Here is a 22010-nt window from a genome sequence, read left to right as displayed (position 1 = left end):
AGCAAGAGAGAGGGCACATGAGCAGGGGCAGAGGGAGAGGAAGAGGGAGAAGCAGACTCCTCAGCTGAGCAGGGAGCCCGACTTGGGACTCGATCCCAGGACCCCAAGATCATGTCCTGAGCTGAAGACAGATGCTTAACTGACTGAGCCACCCAGGTGCCCCTACAAAAGGATTTTTTAAAATAACAATAATAATAATAAGAGCAGGGGCACCTGGATGGCTCAGTGGGTAAAGCATCCAACTCTTTGATTTCAGCGAGGTCATGGTCTCAGGATCATGGGATCAAAACTGGGGCTCTGCACTCAGCACAGCATCTGCTTGTCGCTCTCCCTCTGCTCCTTCCCAACTCATGCACTCTCTCTCTCTCAAATAAATATATTTTTAAAAATAAATAAATAAACAAGAGCAGAGATCTTCAACAACAAGAATAAGAAAGAAAAGAAACATTTGCTGAGATAATCTTAGCCCTGGTTAGGTTCCTTGCTCACTAAAGAAATAATTTACAATAATTAAATTTCTTAGCTAGCCCATAGAAAATATAGTACTGATTTTTTTTTAATTCTCAGATATTAATACACTTAGTAAAACCATTCTGCAATTCATGGGCACACTAATTGCTGATCCAAAGAGACTGTACTACAAGAGTACTGTCTCTCCACAGTTCACTTCAGAAATAGGAAGTAACTTGAATATGTCATACAGATTTCCAGTGTGCTGGTTCACAGGTTAAGTGAGTCATCAAGAATCCGTTGAGTAAAATTCTGGTCTGACGACTTATCTTGGACTTCATAACTCCTGACTCCACCCTTTGTCTCCAGGCTCTGTCTGGCTGTTCCACAGCCCCACCTACTCACATAGGCTTGCAGGTTAGATGAGGAGGAGGAATGGTATTTAGAAGGAGGACTGGAACTTGATCCAAGCATGTCTAGTAAAGAATTATGAATGTGAAGGATAAGAACCCACCTGTCACCCTGAATCTGGGTCTGGTTTCAACCTACAGACACTTTTTTTTCTTCTTATATCTGAATCAGTTATCTTTAGCTCCCTTTGGAGTTATAAAGTGGTTTGCTTCATTCAGCGATGTCATCTTCCGCTGTCTTGTTTGATTTTAGCATTGCTTTGTAACTAGAGTGGTAGAAAGGGGATGGTTTCTATCTTTGTGCTGAGAACTGTACCATGGTTAACATTCTTAACATTCTTTCTTTTTTAATTTTTTTAAGATTTTATTTATTTATTTGACAGAGAGAGAGAGATCACAAGTAGGCGGAGAGGCAGGCAGAGAGAGAGAGAGGAGGAAGCAGGCTCCCCACTGAGCAGAGAGACCGATATGGGGCTTGATCCCAGGACCGTGGGATCATGACCTGAGCTGAAGGCAGAGCCTTTAACCCACCGAGCCACCCAGGTGCCCCACCATGGTTAACAGTCTTTTAATCAACTCCGACACTCAAAATTACATCCCGGATATTTAGGTCTAGTTGACCTTTGATTAACATTAGTTTAACCTCCAGGATTTTGATTATCCTCAATTCATTCATTCCTTTCATTCAACTATGTATTGAATGCCAGGAAGTTTAAGACTATGTGAGGCACCAGGGATAAAATCTTGAACAAAACAGACACAGTTCCTGCCTATGAAGCTTTTGGTTTACACAGTACAGACCAAAAACATAAAAGCAACATAAATGATTTAAAAAACAGAAAAGAAAGAAAAAACAGGACATTATAATACACTGTAGTAAAAGGTTTGATAGAGAAATTACAAAGTACTACAGGAGTAGGTAATAGTTTGGAGGTTTGAGATCAAGGTGTCAGCAGGGTTGATTTCTACTGAGGCCTCCATCCTTGGCTTTTCTATGGTCATCTCTCGCTTTGTCTTTCCATGGTCTTCTGTCAGTATGTTTGTGTCCTAATTTCCTCTTCTTGTAAGGACACCAGTCATATTGAATTAGGGTCCACCCTAGTGACCTCATTTTAAATTAATCACATCTTTAAATGCCGAGTCTTCAAATACAGTCCCATTTTTAGGTACTGGGGATTAGGGCTTCAATATGAATTGGGAGGAAGGGACATAATGCAGCCCATAACAGGCCTGACAGATAAAGAGGAGTCAGGCAAATGGAAGCACAGAGAGGGGTTCCCAGCAGAAGCAAAGAGGCAAAGAGAAGGGTACCTTAGGAGAATTTAGCAAGAACCAAATCAGAAAGTTCGTAAAAGCCATGTTAAAGGGAGACAAGTGTACCCTGAGAACAATAGAATGTTATTGAAGGGTTTTAACTAAGGAAACAATATGATCGTATTTGCTTTTTAGAAGACATATTTGGCTGTTGTGTAAGGATGGAGCATTGTCAAAAGGGGAAGGCTGGAGAAACTACTGCAGTTATTCAAGAGAGACATAACCATGGCCTCAATGTGGGTGGTGCAATCCGGATGGAAAGAAGTAGATGGAGTCCACTGTAACCGACAGTAGATGGTGATCACTTCAAGAGGAGGCTGAGAGTGGGCAAAGAGTAAAGAGTGACACCCATCTTTCCAAGTTGGGAAATGAGAGGACCAAGACATGGAACACAGAAGGAGAAGAAACAGAAAATGAAGGGGGTCATCAGAGGTAGATAGACCCTGCAACCAAGAGACCATCCATCATTACCTACCCAATAGCTCCACTAAGGACCACACGTTATATCCGAAAAAGAAAGAAAAAAAAAATACTTTGGTACTCAGCCTGATATGGTTAATGATAATAATGAGGCTTTTTAATTTCACCAATCTCAAATATAGAAAATTAATCCAAAACCCAAATGCATTCTTCTAATATGTTTTATTTTCTTTATTTCTCTGTATATTTCTAGATCTTCAAGGATGCAGTTGAGGATGCAAAATGTAAGGATGCTCGCTAGGCTATCTGGAAATGAAAATATAACTAGCTTCCATTTATGGGATACTACATATGCCAGACAAAGCATGAAATGCTCCACACACATTCTCTATTGAACCTTCACAGCCCTGTGAGGTGGTTATGATAATTTATATTTCACAGACAATTAAACTAGTGCTCAAAAGGGCAAAGTCACATGCCCAGGGTTACAGAACCAGACAGATTCTTGAGCCCAGCCATCTCTGACTCCAAAGACCATTGTGTTAACCACTATGCTTTCTACCTCAGTGACCTCTCCCTTGAGAACATGAATGACTTTAAAGCCATCTCATAAAAGCCTTCTTGCTCATTATGTACATTTTTACTGAAAAATAGGAAACTGTCCTTAGTAAAAACATCCCACAGACTAGAGCTCCACTTTAGAATATAGTGCAAAGAAAGCCCCTGGAATTGTGTAACCTAGTATCTTCATATCTGTACCAGCTTAGATCAAACTACAAGGCCTTCAGCTTAAATTCAGAACAGGCATACAGACTGCCAAGCAACTCATTTATAAGAACAGATTAGATGAGTGACTGAGCAAACTGTTGAAACATCTGGACCAGCCCTTGGCCAGCAGAGCAGAGAATCTGAAGCCCAGCTGATTGCCAAGGCTGTCCATCTGTGAAAAATGATTATGGAAGAATGTTTAAAGGAGATCCAATGAATCTAGTGTTCTGGATATTTTAGATTTTAACTTTGAATTAAGTGAGCTCAAGGGATTTTCATGCTGATCATTTTATTACTCAAAATTGATTTTGCTGAACTGCCCTTCAGCCAGTATAAAAGAAACAGAATTTCTAAGTCTTGTGGAACTTGCATGTACCATAGTGATATATTGAAGGCAACTCTGTCACTGCTTTCCAAATCTCCTCTTTTTTTTTTTTTAAAGATTTATTTATTTATTTATTTATTTGACAGAGAGAAATCACAAGTAGACGGAGAGGCAGGCAGAGAGAGAGAGAGGGAAGCAGGCTCCCCGCTGAGCAGAGAGCCCGATGCGGGACTCCATCCCAGGACCCCGAGATCACGACCCGAGCCGAAGGCAGCGGCCTAACCCACTGAGCCACCCAGGTGCCCTCCAAATCTCCTCTTATAGGACTATGGCGGAAATGTCCATCAGGCCTTGCCATCAGGGAATAGATGTGCTAATCAAAAGAAACTGGTTTGTTTTTATTTTCTCTTCTCCATGAATTGTTTAACTAATTTTGTTTCCCTCTCTGCTTTGGCTTCAAGGACCTTAAAATCCAAAATCCTCTGACAACTAGCCTACCTTAGAAAAGCCACCATTTAGTGTAAAAACGGCACCTTGGTTTCAATTTTTTTTCTTCTTACTTTTATTTTCCTTCTCTCCTCCATTCCAGATTTCCCCAATTAGATACAGTACAAGTTCATTTTGTTGCTGTGTTTGAAGTACCTAAGCATGCTGATTCAAATCCTTTTTAGCATATTGCAGGGTAAAAATAGAAAATGCTTTCAAGACAGAAAGTCTAGGTTGTTTGAATTATATTTAAACCCAGACATTAAAGAAAATAACCAGGGACAAATAATGATTCTGTTTGCAACTATAAACCCCTCTTTAGTTGTTTCACAGGTTTCTCAGTTCTGGCCAGGTCCCTGGCTTGTCCACAGTTGTTGCCCATAACAGAGATTGCCAAGGTTCTGGCTACCCACCATTGGCAGGGGTGCCCTGTTTTTCTTGCCAGGAAGCTGCTTGTCTCTCTGGAGCACAGCCATTTTCTGTCTGAAAATACAGAAAATATTTCTCAATTTATCTGAAAAATATAAGCCCAGCTTATCTGTAGAAAGAAAAGGAAAGCAGGGAAAGAAAAGAAAAATGTGACCCTTACCATTCTTCCATCTGTGAAATTGTGTTTTATCATTAGAGAGACACAAATATGCAGATGGACTCCAGAAGGAGTTCCAACCTATTGGCAAAGTGATTCAATCAACAAGTTCCCAAGTTGTGCAGCAACAATTTTTTTTTTTAAGTATTTGAGAAAGAGTTTGGTTTTCCGGAGGAGCTGGAAGGGTGGGATGCAGCCAGGAAGTGTCAGCAATAATCTGGTAAGGGTATGATGAAAGTTTTGTTGAAGTGACACCTGTGAAACAGCAAGGAAGGGTGAATTTGAGAGACTTATGAAATCAGAACCGCAGTATATCTGAGCAATATTGTCCCTGGATTTCTATACACTGAGCCTTGAGGTTAGAGTTTTCTAGTGTCTCCAAAGTATAATGCCAAGACCTCATTTATTCAGTTTAATGTAAGGTTTATATTACTAATATTCTATTTCAGTCTTTAGAAGGTCCCTCTATAAAAATAGAGTATTTCCAAATATCAATGAATGTGACATAAGAGTTTTAAAGTTTAGCTCTGCCTTCCCTTCCTTCCCAGGGTGGCTGGTTCCGTGGAAGGGAAAAGGAACACAGGAAAGGTTAAAATGGTGTAATTTAAGCCCAAGGTAGGTTTTTCTTTTCTGCAATGCAAATGTATGACAGAAGCTTTGATTGCCGGGACATCCACTTCAAAGAAGCATCCACTTCAGAAATGGCTATCTTGACTAAACTCATTGCCAGCCACAAGAGTAGATAAAGAGCCAGGCCACTCCCCACCCCTCACCCACACCAAAGCTCCTCTGTTTTAGAGATTTGGGTCCGTTTCAACAACTGAGCGTTTGGGCTCTTTACTTTTTTCTCTTTCCACACTTTAAATTCCTGCTCTTATGTTTTAAATTCACCAATAAAGAATGACCCTGCAAAACCTCACCCTCGACCTTAATAAAAGCAGATCCGCAGGCACACACTTGCACTCTCTCAGGCTCCCTCATCTACCTCTCAACCTGTGACTTCGCTGTGCGGCCCCACGTGCATCATGTAATTTCCAGGACATGGAAATAGTATACTACCCCCCACCCAAAGTATACTGTTGCTGAAGGTGTCTTGCAATCATAATAAAAACCACAGGCTGAAAAAAAAAGAAAAGAAAAAGGAAAAAGAAAACCAACCACAAGGCTGGTCCAGCCACACATTGGTTATCTATAGGGCACAAAAACAAATGGAAATGACACAGAAAGCAAAGGGACTCCACAGGTTGTGTAGAAATATTGATCAGCCTGGTTTTCAATAGATGATGTGGTAGTGTTATACTTACTATCTGTTCCCTTCTGATTAAAGAGCTCCACCTGCCCAGGCACAGAATCCTCAGCTAAAACAGGGGTGTGGTCACTGAGCTAAGACAAACACTTTTAAGTACCAGCCCATTACATGGCCCACATTGGATGTTCCACGATACAAACCCAGAACCCATGCATGTAATTGAAGTAAATACCACATGTTACCAGCATTTGCTTTAACTCTTTCCTTGGGCTGTTTTCATTTGTTTTCTCTTTGTAAAAATGGCTGCCTTCTAGCAATGAATTGCTCTTCCAGATTTCCAACTGTGCACCTCCCTAATGCATCCATAAACTCAGGACACCAACATTATAAGTTGCTAGGCCTCTAAATTTAGTACGTGCAAGAATCATCTAGGGAGCTTCTTTAAAATGCAGTTTCTAAGACTCACCCCCATGGAACGTGAATTTAATAAATATGGGCTAGAACTCAGAAAGCATCCCAGGGGATTCAGATCATATGCTGGGAAGTACTGCTAAGTTGAGCCCAGCAATACATCAACAAAGCTAAAACTCATAAATTACCATTTCCCAAGAATCCTTTGAGAGCATGGCCCTATGCTTATGCATGAGTTGATTTTTCCCAGGGTGTAAACTGACACAAAGTCGTGTTGGGAGATGCCTGTGATCCCAGTGTGTGTTTGGGCAGGGGCAGAATTTTCTCCCTAGGGAGAGGTGCAGCAACACTGATTGCTTAATATTACTCCACCCTGGCATTTATTATTAGTCATATAAATTGACTGAGCCAACTCCAGTATTGCCAGTTTGTTTTACGAGCATTCTCTGTGGGTAGACCTTACAATTCATTTCCCTCTCCACTCAGAGTAAACGTGCAACCCAACTCATAGACCAGGCTACTGAGCTAAAGTCTGAATGATCCCTAAGGTCATACAAGCTTTTCTGCATTGTTTTGGAGACTACCCAAAAGCCACCAGGGTTGCTGAGAACACCATTTACTTTATCTGGTAGAGTAGAGGTGAATGATTGCTGTTACACTCACTTTAGAATTGAGGAAAACTGTAGATTCCTGAAAGATTTATTCTTGAAGGATGACAACCTGGTTGTTTCTACAACCCTCCAAACTGTGTTCCCAATCTCACCTAGTGTCCTGGCACCAAGAGGGGTGTCCTGGGGCCAGCATGGCACCCAGACTTGTTGGCTTTAAGTACATTAGTCCCACCTTCATTCTCAGCATACATGGATAAATCTCCTCAAAGTTAGGCAAGTCAGGGACCATTAAAGCAGCTGTGGGTTAAAAACCACCTTATAGGGGCACCTGGGTGGCTCAGTGGGTTAAAGCCTCTGCCTTCAGCTCAGGTCATGATCCCAGGATCCTGGGATCAAGCCCTGCAACAGGTTCTCTGCAGGGCAGGGAGCCTGCTTCCTCCTCTCTCTCTGCCTGCCTCTGCCTGACTGTAATCTCTGTCTGTCAAATAAATAAATAAAATCTAAAAAAAAACCACAAAAAACAAAAAAAAAAAACCACCTTATATCCCCATCCCGTCCTTCCCTACCCCTAGTGCGTCTCCATGCCTAACCACCGCAAGGTACGCACCTCTAACTCATGAAGTTCAGAACTCACCTTTAGGGAACATCATGAACGCACTATGAAGGCACACACATGAGTTGTGTCTCTCCACACTGTCTGCTTTATTTAGTCATGAAGCAAAGCTGAATGAATGATTAAGTAGGTCAGGATGCTAAACTCAGGGACATTTTACTACGTGTTTAACTTGGCTTCGTACATGTCGCACAAAGCAAAGCACAAGACAAGTCACACAACAAACAAGATAGAACAGAGGGTAGGAGGTTAACAAATCAAACGCAAAGTCAGTCTGTGAACAGGCAGTTGAGGTAAGACCCCAGTCCCGTATGGATCAGGTCTTGGCACTTACTGCTTCTTATGTTCAAGCGGTGAAAGATCTTTGTTCTTTTCAGAGATTGATCAGGCCGAGCCTGTGGCAGCAGCTCCCTTTCTGAAGTGGTCAGACACAGAGGGATCAGTGTCTGAGGAGTCTGACTTGTAAAAATCCTCTCTTTTTAAAGGGCCTCAATCAGTCTTGGGCTTTTGCAGACCTCCTCTGTTTCTGCTGGTTATCAGTTCTGAGAGTATCATCAGCTGATGCTGGTCTCAGAGATATCTGGTGTTAGCTGCAATGCCCTTAGCTGCTTGAGTCATTGCTTGACACAGGTCCCTGCTTGACCATAGTGACTCCGTCTGGCTCTCTACAGGGGATCTCCTTGGGGGCTTCACTCTCTGCCCATTACTGGCAACCACCACCAATGGAAAGCCAAAGCCCTTTGTGGCCAGAATTTTTTTTTTTCCTTTGCCTTGTCTTGGCTAGAATTTTTGTTACCTTTGCAATGGAAAGATTTTTCTTACAGTTTCAAGAATTTTCCATGGACAGAGAAGACAGGGATGTCGAGGAAACTCCAAGAAGCTAGAATGCCATGAATCCAATAATTAGGATGTGATTAGCTAAGAAATGCTTTCATATGTACCTTCTACTTTTTAAAAAAAATATTTTATTTATTTATTTATTTATTTGAGGGACTGATTGAGCCATAGAGAGCAGGGGGAAGAGCAGAGAGAAAGGGAGAAGCAGACTCCGTTGCTGACCAGGGAGCCTGATGATCTTCGGACTCGATCCTGGGACTCCAGGATCATGACCTGAGCCAAAGGCAGACGTTGAACTGACTGAACCATCCAGGTGCCCCTGTACCTTTTACTTTTTAAAAGAATTACTATCAGCTCAATAAAGGATAATCCTTTAACATCATACTTAGTGGTGAAAAGCTGAAAGCTTTCCCTATAAACTCAGGAATAAGACAAGGGTACATACTCTCACCAATTTTTATTCAATATAATCTTGGAAGTCCTAACCAAAGAAATCAGCGGGGTGGTGGGTGGAAGGCATCCAAATTGGAATGGAAGAAATAAAATTGTCTCTCTTTGAGAATGAGCAGATGATATGATATATAGGAAAATTCTTAAGACCCCATCAAAAAATGTGTTACAATTAATAAATTCAGAAAAGTTGCAGGATTTAGTATCAGTATACAAAAATCAGTTGCACTTCTATACACTACCAATGAACTCTCAGAAAGAGAATTTAAGGAAACAATCCCACTTACAATAGTATCACACAGAATAAAATACCTGGGTAATGATTTAACCAGGGAAGTGAAAGATCTGCACCCTGAAAAGTATAAAACATTGATGAAAGAAATTGAGGAAGACACAAATGGGAAGATATCTTGTTTTGATGGACTGGAAGAATTAATATTGTTAAAATGCCCATGCTACCCAAAGTAATCCACAAATTCAATGAAATCCCTATCAATATTCCAGTGGCATTTTTCACAGGATTTTTTTAATCCTAAAATTTGTATGGAACCACAAAAGACCCCAAATAGCCCAAGCAATCTTGAAAAAGAAGAACAAAGCTGGAGGCATCATATTTCCTAATTAAAGACTTTATTGCAAGGCTAATAATCAAAACAGTATGGAATTGGCATTAAAAACAGACACACATATCAATGGAACAGAATAGAGAGCTCAGAAATAAACCCATGCAAATATGCTCAATTTGTTTTTTAAGTTTTTATTAATTCTAGTTATTTAACATACAGTATAATATTAGTTTCAGATGTATATGGTCAATTAATTTTTGACAAAGGATCCAAAATTTACAATAGGGGGAAATATTCTCTTCAATAAATGGTGTTGGAAAAACTGGAGAACCACATGCAAAAGAATGAAATTGGATCCCTATCTCTTACTATATGTGAAAATCGAATAAAAATGTGTTAAAGTCTTAATATAAGACCTGAAGCTGTAAAACTTCCAGAAGAAAACACAGTGGGTAAACTCCTTGACATTGGTCTGAGTGATGATTTTTTTAGATTTCACACCAAAAACAAAGGTTAAAAAAGCAAAAGTAAACAAGTAAGACTGCATCAAACTAAAAAGCTTCTGCACAGCAAATGAAATCATTATCAAAATGAAAAGGTAACCTATATAATGAGAGAAAATATTTGCAAACCACACATCCAGTAAGGAGTTAATAACCAAAATACACAAGGAACTCATACAACGTAATAGCATAAAAAAAATTTTTTTTAGGACAAATGACCAAAGAAGACATACAAATAGCCAACAGGTACTCAAAAAGGTACTCAAGATCACAAATCATGAGAGAAATGCAAATCAAAACTACAATGAGAACATCTCACACCTGTTAAGATGTCTACTATCAAAAAAAAAAAAAAGAAAAAGAGAGGTACCTGACTGGACCAGTCAGTAGAGCATGTGAATCCTGATCTTGGGGTCATGAGTTCAAGCCCCATGTTGGTCATAGAGCTTATTTTAAAAAAAAATTTTTTAAAGACAATAGATACAATAGAATATGATTCAGCCATAAAAAAGAAGGAAATCCTGCCATTTGTGACAACATGGATGGATTTCAAGAGTATTATTTCACTAAGTGAAATAAGTCGGACAGAGAGAGACAATATATGTGTAAACTTAAAAAAATGGAACTCATTAGAAACAGTGAATGGGTGGTTGCTGAGAGAAGGGGTGGATGGATGGGTGAGAGTAGTTAAAAGGTATAAAATTCCAGTTATGAGATTAGTAAGTTCTGGAAATGTAATATACAGCATGGTGACTATAGTTAATAGTATATTTGAAAGTTGCTGAGAGAAAATGTTTAAAATTGTCACCATAAAAAAGAAGTAACTATGAGAGGTTATGGTTGTGTAAACCTTACTGTGATACTCATTTTGAAATATGTACATATGTCAAATCACCACACCTTAAACTTACACAGTATTATATCTCAATAATATCTCAATAAAGCTGAGAGAAAAAAGAGAAGAGATAACAAATCCTGGCTAGGATGTGAAATAAAGGAACCCTATACAGTTGTTAGGAAGGTAAGCTATCAATGGTAGGAAGGTACAACCACTATGGAAAACAGTAGGAGGTTCCTCAGGAGATTAAAAATAGAACTACCATATCATTCTGCAATCCAACTTCTAGATCTATATCCAAAGAAAACAAATAACTATCTTGAAGAGATACCTATGTTCCCATGATTATTGCAATAATACTCACAATAGCCAAAGTATGGAAAAAATCTGTGTCGGTTGACAACTGAATGGACAAAGAAAATGTGAACACACACAGGAATATTATTCTGCCTTAAAAAATAAGGAAACCCTGCACATGGCTGAATTTGGAAGGCATTGTGATAAATGAAATAAGCCAGACAGAGAAAAACAGATACTGCAGAGTATCACTTATATGTGGAATCTAACAACAACAAAAAGTCTAATGTGCAAAAATAGAGCAAAAGGATGGTTGCTAGATGGGACACCTGAGTGACTCAGTTGGTTAAGTATTCAGCTCTTGATTTAGGCTCAGGTCATGATCTCAAGGTTGTAGGACCAGGCCCAGAGCCCAATAATTAGTGGCAAGTCTGCTTGAGATTCTCTCTCTACCTCTCCCTCTGCCCCCACCCCTGCTCGATCTGTCTCTCCTCTCGCTAAAAGAAATAAGCAAATCTTTTTTTTTTTTTTAAATACCCAACTTTGGTAGCAACGTGGATAGGACTGGAAGAGATTATGCTGAGTGAAATAAGTCAAGCAGAGAGAGAGTCAGTTATCATATGGTTTCACTTATTTTGTGGAGCATAACAAATAACATGGAGGACATGGGGAGATGGAGAGGAGAAGGGAGTTGGGGGAAATTGGAAAGGGAGGTGAACCATGAGAGACTATGGACTCTGAAAAACAACCTGAGGGTCTTGAAGGGGCAGGGGGTAGGAGGTTGGGGGAACAAGGTGGTGGGTATTAGGGAGGGCACGTATTGCATGGAGCACTGGGGTGGTACAAAAACAATGAATACTGTCAAGCTGAAAAGAAATTAAAAATGTATATATAAATTTTTTTTAAAAGGTGGTTGTTAGAATTTGGGACTGGGAAAAGTAGGGAAAGGCTGGTAAAGGGTATAAATTTTCAGTTATAATACAACTAAGCTCTGAGGATCTAATAAATAACATGGTAACTATAGTTGATAATTCTATACTGTATAATTGAAATTTGCTAAGAGTGTAGAACTTAAGTGTTGTCATACACACAAAGGTAACTATGTGAGGTGATGGAGAGATAGATGTATTCATTACCTCTGTGAGAATTCTTTCACAATGTATACGTACATCAAATCATAGTGATATACACTTTTTTGTTTATTTAAATTCAATTAGGTAACATACAGTGCATCATGAGTTTCAGATGTAGTGTTCCATAATTCATCAGTTGCATATAACACCCAGTACTCTTCACATCACATGCCCTCCTTAATGCCCACCCACCAGTTTATCCCATCTCCCCGCTCAGTCTCCCCTTCAGCAGAGATGAGCTGTTTCCCAGAGTTAAGAGTCTCTCATGGTTTGTCTCCCTTTCTGATTTCTTCCCATCCAGTTTCTCTCCCTTCCCTTATGATCCTCTGTGATGTTTCTTATACTTCATATATGAGTGAAACCATATAATCGTCTTCTTCTGATTGACTTATTTCACTTAGCCTAATACTCTCCAGTTCCATCCACTTCACTATAAATGGTAAATATTCATCCTTTCTGATGTCCATTGTATATATGGACCACATCTTCTTTATCCATTCATCTGTCAATGGACATCTTGGCTCCTTCCACAGTTTGGTTATTGTGGACATTGCTGATATGAACATTGGGGTGCAGGTGCCCCTTCTTTTCACTACATCTGTATCTTTGAAGTAAATACCTAGTAGTACAATTGCTGGGTCATAGGATAGCTCTATTTTTCAACTTCTTGAGGAATCTCCATACTGTTTTCCAGAGTGGCTGCACCAACTTGCATTCCCACTAACAGTGTAAGAGGGTTCCCCTTTCTCCACATCCTCACCAACATTTGTTGTTTCCTATTCTTGTTCATTTTAGCCATTCTGACTGGTGTAGAGTGGTATCTCTTTGTGGTTTTGATTTGTATTTCCTTGAGTACAAATGATCCAGTCATGGATTGGGTAGAAGACATGAACAGACATTTATCCAAAGAAGACACACAGATGGCCAACAGACAAGTGAAAAATGCTCAGTATCAGTCATCAGGGAAATACAAATCAAAGCCACAATGTGATGTACACTTTAAATATATTATAATTTTTTCAATTACACCTCAACAAGACTAAAAGAATCATTAAAGAAGATTTAATGCAGACACTTACCAGTCACTAAATTGTATATTTAAATAAAGTTTATAATCTAGAGAATATGTAAGTAAATATAAACACCTGGGAACAATTAGATACATTTTTCATTAAGTTTTCAACTATTCTCTAGAATTATTTAATCCAACATTGTTGTTTTCCATAATATAAAACTACCTCCTTCCTTGTGAGCAACTTTTGCCAACTTTAGACTGTTGGAAAGGATAGAGATGGGTCCCTGAGGAAGTATGGAGGTAGAAGAAACACTTGGGGTCTAACAAAGTTAGAACAAGTTTTTGAAGCAAGGAAACACCAGCTTTAACATGTCAACAAGGTAGGTGAACACCAAACTGGTGCAATTGATAGGTACTATGAACACTCTACTTCCTATAATTTATTTGTTCATTGCATGCATAAAACTCACCATTACATTTCTTCATCTCAGCCAAATGTCAACAGTCATGGATGATTTTTGTTAGTCATCTATACTTTTTTGTGAAAGATTTGCAGATTCTTTTATAAGAGTAATTTTTAATAGATGAGATAGGAAAAATAGGTGAGTACAGTAACACCTAAGGGTATTGGGGGAGGGATGGAAATCTGAGAGACTCACAATTTTGGCTACAGCGCTGCTTAAGTTCATGTAACTGGTTATAAGCAGTTGGCAGTTAGGGCCTTTACCAAGAGCAGACCTATATACGCAATAGGAACATTGTTCTTAGACGCAATAGAACAAACTTAACAACCATATACCATTTCTTTCCATATTTCTTACTCTTTGGATCTAGATTTCCTTGGCAAGATACCTGATATTTGCTGTCTTTCCCCATTTTCTTGGCTTACCAGGCCCTGACAGGGAAAAGGCCTTAATAATAAGTGCATAAGCCCACATTTACATAGTCAACTTATTTGCATAAGACATCAAGAAAATTCAATGTGAAAGAAAGATGGATTTTCCCCCCAATAAGTGATATTGGAACAATTAGCTATCCATAAAGAAAAACAAAGGAAATTTGATCTCCTTCACACACCATACAAAAATAAATTTGAGATGGATCATACATTTAAATGTAAAAGCTAAAATCATAAAATGTCTAAAAGAAAATATAGGAAGATATATTACTGAACCTTAATGTCAGTGAATATTTTTTAAACATGACATAGGCAATAACCATGAAAAAAGTAGACTTCATCAAAATTAAAAATGTCCACTCATCAAAAAACACCCATTATGAAAGTAAAAAAGACAAGCTATAGACTGGAAGAAAATTCACAATATAAATATATGCATGTGTGATAAAGAACTCACATCCAAAATACATAAAGAACTTTTTCATAGAGAAAAAAAGGAGGCAAGACTTGAAGAGAGGCTTCATGAAAGAAAATATAGAAATGATTCTTACACCACATACAGTAGATGGAAGACCTAAATGTGAGACAGAAAACTGTAAAAATCCTGGAAGAGGGGACAGGCAGAAACCTTTTGACATCAGCCATAGCAACTTTTTTCTAGATAGGTCTCTTAAGGCAAGGGAAACAAAAACAAAAATAAACTATTGGGACTATCTAAAAATAAAAAGCTCTGCATAGCAAAGAAAACAATCAACAAAACTAAAAGGCACCCTACAGAATGGGAGAAGATATTTGTAAATGACATTATCTGATAAAGGGTTAGTATTCAAAATTTATAAAGAACTTATACAACTCAACATTCAAAATACACATAATCCAATTAAAAAATGAACAGGAGAAATGAACTGACATTCTCCAAAGAAGACATCCAGCTGCCAACAGACACATGAAAATATGTTCATCATCATTTACCATGAGGGAAATGCAAATCAAAACTACAATGAGATCTCACCTCACACCTGTCAGAATGGTTAAAATTACCAACACAGGAAACAACAGGTGTTACCAAGGATGTAGAGAAAGGGGAACTCTCATGTGCTGTTGGTGGGAATGCAAACTGGTGTAGCTACTCTGGATACAATATGAAGGTGCCTCAGAAAGTTAAAAATAGAGCTACCCTACAACCATAGTAGTACTAGTACTACTTGGTATTTACCCAAAGAATACAAAAGCACTAATTCAAAGGCATTTGAAGTAGTCCAGTGTCCACTGATTGATGAATGGATAAAGAAGATGTGGTATATATATGATAGAAGATTATTCACCCATAAAAAAGAATGAAATCTCTCCATTTGCAACAATATGAATGGAGCTAGAGAGTACTGTGCTAAGCAAAATCAGTCAGTCAGAGTAAGACAAATAATTTCACTCATATGTGGACTTTAAGAAACAAAACAAATGAGCAAGGAAAAAAAGGGAGAGGGAGAGAAATCAAGAAACAGACTCTTACTTATAGGGAACAAACTGATGTTTACCAGAAACATCACTTAAATAGGTGATGGGTATTACGGAGTGCACTTGTCATGATGCATACTGGGTGACGTATGGAACTGTTGAATCACTATATCATACAAATGAAACTAACATAACACTGTATGTTAACTAACTGGAATTAAAATAAAAAAGGAAAATATCCAAGTGATTGATAAGCACATGAAAAGGTGCTAAAAATTATTACTCATCAAGGAGATGCGAATCAAAATCACAGGGAGATACACTATATATTCACAGAAATGTCTAAAATTTAAAAAGACTAACATAACAATACAAATTTTTGGAGTGGGTGGTGAAACCAGAACTTTCATGAATTGTTGATTGGAGTCTGAAATGGTAAAACTACATTGGAAATTTTTTGGCAGTTTCTAATAAAGTTAAACATACACCTTCCTTATATCCCAGGATTTCCACTCCTAGGTATATACTCAAGAGAAATGACTTATTTATGTAGATTTATTCAAAATAAGCAAAAATATAAATAACCCAAATGCCCATCAGTAGAATAAACAAACATGGCTTATGCATATAATGGAATACCATACAGAAATAAAGAAGTAAACTATTTGATATAAGCAACAGCATGGGTGAATGTCAAAATCATTTTGCTGAGCTGAAGAAGCCAAACACAAAAGAATATCTATAGTATGAGATTTCTCTCATATGTGGAATTTAACTTCATGGAGGAAGGCAAAGCCGGAAGAGACTCTTAACTATAGAGAACAAACTGAAAGTTGCTGGATGGGAGGTGAGTAAGGGGAAGGGATAATTGGGTAACGGGCATTAAGGAGGGCATGTAATATAAGGAGCATTGGGTATTATATGCAACTGACGGGTCACTAAATTCTACCTCTGAAACTAATAATGCTCTACATATTAACTAAATTGAATTTAAATTTTTAAAAAAGAAAATCAATAGTATGAGCCCATTTATATAAAATTTAAAAACTGGAAAAGTACTGGTTGAGCAGACTGTAGTGACTGGGAAGGGATATGAGGGAACTTTCTGAGATGATGAAACTATCCTATAACATTATGTGGGTGTATACAACTATAAAAACTTAAGCACCTATTATTGAGGTATACATTAAAAATGTGTTCATCTTGCCACATATAAATTGTACTTCAATTTAAAAGAAGTGTGGGAGGGGGGAAGAATCCCACATGAAACCTCAAATATGTGCGATCCAGATGGGAACTGGGAACTACCCAGCCAAAGAGACCAGTTTGGAGAGGAGGAAACTCTATGCCTCCCCAGGAGTTTGGCCGAGCTCTAAGGGCTCACTCTCCTTATTCGCTTCTGTCCGCTCTATTTTGCTACACAGCAATTCAGGCATGAAACTTTGACAATGAGCTCCCTTAAAAAAAAAAAAAAAAATCCACTCTTACCAAGCATTTTGTAAGTTTAGGCAACTTTTTTAAGCTTGCGGTTCAAAGTCACAGAGAACAGTCTCATCTTAAAGCACAGGCTGGCCCTCTTGAAACCTGGCTAGCTGAACTGTCTCCCCTTCTCTCCAAAAGCAGAATAAAAGCTGCTTTTCTCAAGACAAGATGCCAACCTTCACACCCAGATCACAGAGTCACAGCATTCTCCCCAAAAGGCCTGGACAAGGAATTCTTTCATAAGAATAGAGCACTCCTTCTGAAAGGAATTCTTTCAGAGAACTCCCTCTTCTCTGTGCCTAGCCACACCACTCTGGCTGAAGCAAAGAATGGAGGCAAAGCTTTGTAGCTAAGTCCTCTTTCCCCCTCCTCCATTTCTTCTCCCCCTCCCCTCCAAGCCCGGGGGAGCTCTGAGAAACCTTTAGAGACCTTGGGGGCAATTTGAAAACTACTGTAGTAACATGGGGTGAGGAAAGACTGACAAAAGTTGAGTTTGAGAAATGAGCCCTTTTCCCGTGTATGGAGTTGGAGTAGAGCGAGAGCAGAGATTCTAGTTCCATGAGTATTGATAGCACTGAGCCCTTTGAGGTCTGCCATGGTCACAGGCTGCCACCCACCAACTAGCTCAACAGCCCACATGCATCTTTAACATAATACCTGCTGAACAGGGGCTGTTGACCCCCAACTCTCCTCCCCTCCACTGATGCTCCCTCACCTTCCTCTGGGCTCTTCCTCCCACCTCCCACGGTCTTAGCCCCTCCTCCAGGTCTACTATGAATTTAGTTGGCAGGACTGACATGGCTTTCCTCAGTTCCAGTGTTGGCCAACACCTCCTTGAAGGCTGGTTCTGCAGTTCTCTGCAGTTCTCCGCAAGGCCCTTGTCCAGCCCTAATGATGACAAGGGAAGCCCGAGCTTCGTAGTCCTCTGAAAAGTATGAGAAACTTATTCGTATCATTCATAAAAAGTAGCTATTTTATGAGAAAATAATTGGGTTTGCCAAACGCAATCCCTGTCAAAGTTCATCAGAAATTTGTTTAAGTATGTTATCAAGAAAGTTACTTTCTTCTCAGAAAAAGATTATAAATTATATAATACAAAAAAAGTTCTGTCCTAGACCATATTTGAAAAATAATTATATTTCATGGAAGCTAACATCTGGCTACTATGGGAGAGACTCTTGTGCTTCTTAGTGAAGTAACAAGACAGAAGTTTAAATTATTGGTGACTTACTAAGATGGAATAAATTCAAATTAATCAAGATCTTCATATACCCAGCACTCTTGTTTTGCGCCAGAGATCATTGGTATGTTAAGTTCCCTCCACTTCTCTCCTTTCTCATTTTCATGGAGTTAGAATGTCCAGTCTAGCACTTTTTTTATTCCACAAGACTTTTTATGAAATATGATTGAAAATCAAATTTTTATAACTAAGGCCTCTGAAATATCAAGACTCATTATTTCTAATTTCTGCATTACATTAGCAATCGTTTGATTAAATTCTTTTGCCAAGGTCTTCATTCTCCCTAGGATTTGCCTGGGAAAGGGGGAGAGATGGTTTTCTTTTTATATACCCCAGTTATACATTTATATATTCAGTATTGACCAACTTGTTTAAATATGTTTTCATTCCTACATATCCAAATTCTATTTAATGGTACAGTTATCTTCCTGGTCATCCAAACAAAATACCTCCATCAAACACTGATTCCCTTTTTTCTTGTCCCCGCTTCCCTCCCAATACTCTTTTTATAAATTGTCATACCCATTCCTCTCCAGTTCACTTGACACAACATTGGATCAGGATTAACTTTTCATTGTTCCACTTCGAAAACTCCCTGATCAATCTTTCTGTCTTTAAGATCTTGTCCCTCAATCCAGCCTACACATTGCTTCCAATTTTATCTTTCTAAAGCACACACGGTTTCTGTACAGCTCAAAAATTTTAGTGAACTCTGTTACCTGACAATTAAAGTTTAAAATCTTTCACCTGTTTCTATGACCGATCTTCAATCAACCTTACCTCTTACTTTGCGCCTCACCATGAGCATTGCCAGGAGGAATAACTTTGTCCTCCTTTGGGGCACACACTTCAAATGGGGTCTTTACAACGCTTTTTAAGGCAATGTGTTGATGCAGTGGTAGCTGAGACTCTAATGGAAGATATTAGAGGAAGCAGTATAAAATATAAAAGTGAGGGGCACCTGGGTGGCTCAGTCATTTTGCATCTCCTTTGGTTCAGGTCATTATCCCAGGGTCCTGGGATCAAGCACCACGTTAGGCTCCCTGCTCAGCAAGAAGCCTGCTTCTCCCTCTTCCACTCCCCCTGCTTGTGTTCCCTCTCTCACAGTGTCTCTTTCTGTCAAGTAAATAAATAAAATATTTAAAAATATATATATATATATATAAAAGCAAGAACAAGAGACACATAAACAAGGTGTTTAAAAGGTAGTGCTTTTTTACCTCAGCTTTTTTTTGGGGGGGGGTGTAACTTACATACAATAAAGTCCACCCATTTTAAGTGTACAATTTCATGAATTTGGGTAATTGATACCATTGCATAACCACCACCACCATCCAGGTATAGAACAGTACCATCTCCTGAAAATATTTCCTGCGCCTTTTTGTATTAGATCCTTTCTCTCACTTCCAGCCAGAGGCAACCTCTGATCTGTTTTTGTCACTTTAATTTTTATTAACAGAGATATTAATTTTTGTGCTTTTCTTTTCTACACTTCCGTGTGTGTGACTTTTCCCTATCAGAGGCATCCATACTACCTTGAGAAGAGCTAGGACATAGTAGAAACGTAAAGACAAAAGCAATATTTACTTTGTGTCAGTTTTTGATTCTAAAAGAAATTTTTGAGTCTCAACAGGGAATATCCAAGAGTAACAGGCATGGACTCTAGAAATAGAACAGAAGATATGCTGCTTACCCCATGCCTGACCACTGGGGAGATTAGATAACTATCGCCTGAACTAGTTGGTAAACAGAAAGGCAGAAATGGACGTGGCCTTGAGAAAAAGTTGAAGGCCTAGATATGAGAGAACCTGACTTAGAAAGGTCACAGGAAGATGTGAAGGATTATCTATGGCCAGAGCTAAGTCTTCAGATGACCCGTGGCCTCTTGAGTGAGCACCATGTCATTCACATTTGCTCTTTCCCTCATGGATGAGGGCATTCCATGGACATCCATCTGCATAGCAAGCCTCAGATTATCCTGTAAGACACCCACCTATCTCCAAAAATTTGTCAAGTACCTGCCAAACTTTATAAAGAATGAAGCACCTTTCTAATAGATAATTTATATAATATATGTTATATAATCAATTATAATATGAAAATATTAATGTATAATATATTATATATTATATAATAATACAATACAATATAATATATTATATATTATCTATAATATGATATAATATAATACAACAATAATAATATAATACAACCTGCAAAATATACATAATACTATATATAATATATAAAATATATATTATATAATATATAATAAGAATATTATATATTATATTATTATCCCTAACAATATATTTTGGAGGTTGTATTATATTATTAAATATATTATATAATACATATATATTATATATTATATAATAATTATTATATAATAGATAATAATATAATACAACCTCCAAAATATATATATAATATAATAATATAATAAAACCTCCAAAATATATTGTTAGGGATAAAGCAAAGCATATAATAGATTATGTGGTAGGGTACCATTTGTACCATTTATAGAAGAAAAGTATATACAGACATATATGTATGTGTGTAGTTAATTATTTACATATTCATACATATAAAGAATATCTCTGAAGGATACAGAAGCTGATGACAGAAAATAGAAGGGTGGCTGAGGAATAGAGTGGTGAAGAATTTCTTATACTGGAAACTCTTTTGTTACTTTTCAACATTTTTATCGTGTGTGTGTTATATACTCTAAAAAACGAATAAAATAATGCAGGTAAATATTCACCCAAAACAGCAATTTTGCTTTAAAATAATTTCCCTCCAGAAGCTGTCACATATGTACAAAAGGGAAAGATGCAATATTGGGGTTTTTTTAAGATTTTATTTATTTATTTGATAGACAGAGGCAGGCAGAGAGAGAGGAAGGGAAGCAGGCTCAACGCTGAGCAGAGAGCTTGACGAGGGGCTCCATTCCAGAACCCTGGGATAATGACCTGAGCCGAAGGCAGAGGCTTTAACCCACTGAGCCACCCAGGCGTCCCGCAATATTGTTTATAAGGGTAAAAAACTAGAAACAACCCAAGTCTTCATCAGTAGGGGAATAAGTATGTAAAATGTGGAATAGCATATAGCAGTTAGATAGAATCGATGATGGTAGAATAGATGATGGTAGGTAGATAGATAGATAGAGATCAATCAATCATCAAGTAACAATTAAAGGAAATAAGGCAAACTGATCTATCTGTGTGTCAACATGGAACATCTCAAAAACATGCCGGACAGAAAAAAGTATATATAAAGTACATGTTTATCATATAACATAAGTAAATTTTTTAAAAAACACACTAAGTAAATGTATGAAATGGGTTAGAAGGATACCAAACTCACAGTGTAGTTTATCTCTGCAGAGGCCAAAGTTGGGGGGTCGGGGGTGGGAGTGGGAGACTGGTAATACTGTATTTCTTAACAACAACTATGAAAGAAGAAGGAAGGAAGGGAGAAAGAGAGAGAGAGAGAAAGAGAGAGAGGAAGGAAGGGAAGAAGGAAGGAAAGAAAATAGGGAAAGTAGGTAAGATAAAATGTTAAAAGTTTTAAATCTGGGTGATTGGAATATAGGTGATTGTTGTTTTACTCTTTGTGTTTTTCTGTAGTTCTAGAAGTATAAAACAAACACA

At 38.2% G+C, this 22010-nt stretch overlaps 1 long non-coding RNA gene across 1 annotated transcript; it reads right to left on the bottom strand.

The window, feature by feature from the left end:
- Window positions 1-4263: 4263 nt before the first annotated feature.
- Window positions 4264-8072, bottom strand: LOC122910540. The gene is made up of 3 exons (XR_006385238.1): window positions 7978-8072; window positions 4763-5014; window positions 4264-4656 (listed from the first exon to the last, which is right to left on the bottom strand). It is a non-coding gene; the product is annotated as an uncharacterized LOC122910540 (long non-coding RNA).
- Window positions 8073-22010: the final 13938 nt, after the last annotated feature.

This window comes from Neovison vison, chromosome 6 (assembly GCF_020171115.1).
Source record: "Neovison vison isolate M4711 chromosome 6, ASM_NN_V1, whole genome shotgun sequence".
NCBI classification, from domain to species: domain Eukaryota; kingdom Metazoa; phylum Chordata; class Mammalia; order Carnivora; family Mustelidae; genus Neogale; species Neogale vison.
Note: the sequence above shows the minus strand (reverse complement) of the source record. Positions and strands in the feature narration are given on the sequence as shown.